The following is a 1,368-nucleotide window of genomic DNA, read 5'->3' as shown; positions in this document are numbered from 1 at the left end:
GCATCATGAGGAAAGAACATTATTTAGAAATACTGAAGCAACATTTCAAAGCATCTGCCAGGAACTTAAAGCTTGGACAGAAAATGGGTCATCCAAATGGACAATGACCCTAAGCATACCACCAGATTAGTCAAGTGGCTTAAGGACAACAGAGTCAGTGTTTTCGAGTGGCCATCACAAAGCCCTGATCTCAATCCTATAGAACATTTTTTTTGGCCAGAGCTGAGGAGGTGTGTGCGAGCCTACAAACCTGACTCAGTTACACCAGTTCTGTCAGAGGGAATGGACCAAAACTCCAGCAAACTCTTGTGAGACGCTTATGAAAGGATACACAAAACATTTGACACAAGTCATACAGTTTAAAGGCATCGCCATCAGAAATTAAGGAAATGTGCGTTAACTTCTGACTTTTGCCCGACTTTCAACATATTTTCTTGGTGAAATTAAGATTAGGCTATTATGACTTAGCAAAAAGCCAAATAAATACCGTACAAGTAGCCTAGCTGGGTTAGAAAGTATCTAACAGTTCACTGAGATTGTTAAATCGATAAGCCTAGAGTGATTTTGAGTCACTGGCAAGAAAATCAGTGCAGTGCTTTTTTAAAAATTTTGAAGGCTTTTGACAGTGAGGTCAATGTATTTAGAATCAAAAGAAAATTACTCTGGTATTACTCAATGGTTCGAAGTTAACTTCTAACAACCTGAGGTGAGGACTGCTGTGTTTCACCCCGTCCAGACCGCTTGGGGGGTCTGTCGTCACTTTCTAAACAAGGAAACGATATTCGCGCTACAGCAAGGGTGCGTTCAAATGCAGTCGGAAAAAAAGATCAGAGAAACTTCGCATGTTATACACGTACCATGTGGTAGCGTGGCCGAGCGGTCTAAGGCGCTGGATTAAGGCTCCAGTCTCTTCGGGGGCGTGGGTTCGAATCCCACCGCTGCCAGGATACTTTTCCAGGATGCGCCGTCGAAGAGAAGGAAAAATACGTCAATGTATAATGTGTTGGATGAGACGTCAGAATGCTGTTATCAGGGCCTGAACTGTAACGTTGTTTAATCATTACTGGAGTCTACAGTATTCTGGTCAGGGTGTAAGTCCGGCTTTCAACGGTGTTTTTTTTTTCATATGACATACAAAATCAGCCTGACTTATTACTGTTAGTGGATTATAAGTCTGATGGACGTTTAAAAATAGTGGTTTTACCACTGTCACATATACTTTGTTTACATGCAAAACCTTTAGTGATATTATCATGTCATGCTTTGCCCTCTGCTTTGTGCATATCCAACATCAACTGCATTATAATTTAGTATACAATCATTTAACACTCATTTTAGATTTTAATGGAGTTGGTGCAAAATCTTATA

The 1,368-nt window shown here is 40.6% G+C and overlaps 1 non-coding gene across 1 annotated transcript; it reads left to right on the top strand.

Annotated features, from left to right (window-relative positions):
• Positions 1-862: 862 nt before the first annotated feature.
• On the top strand, positions 863-944 carry trnal-aag. Its single transcript has one exon. It is a non-coding gene; the product is annotated as a tRNA-Leu (tRNA).
• The last annotated feature ends 424 nt before the right edge of the window (positions 945-1,368 follow it).

This window comes from Cheilinus undulatus, linkage group 22, assembly GCF_018320785.1.
Source record: "Cheilinus undulatus linkage group 22, ASM1832078v1, whole genome shotgun sequence".
In the NCBI taxonomy this organism is placed as follows: domain Eukaryota; kingdom Metazoa; phylum Chordata; class Actinopteri; order Labriformes; family Labridae; genus Cheilinus; species Cheilinus undulatus.
Note: the sequence above shows the minus strand (reverse complement) of the source record. Positions and strands in the feature narration are given on the sequence as shown.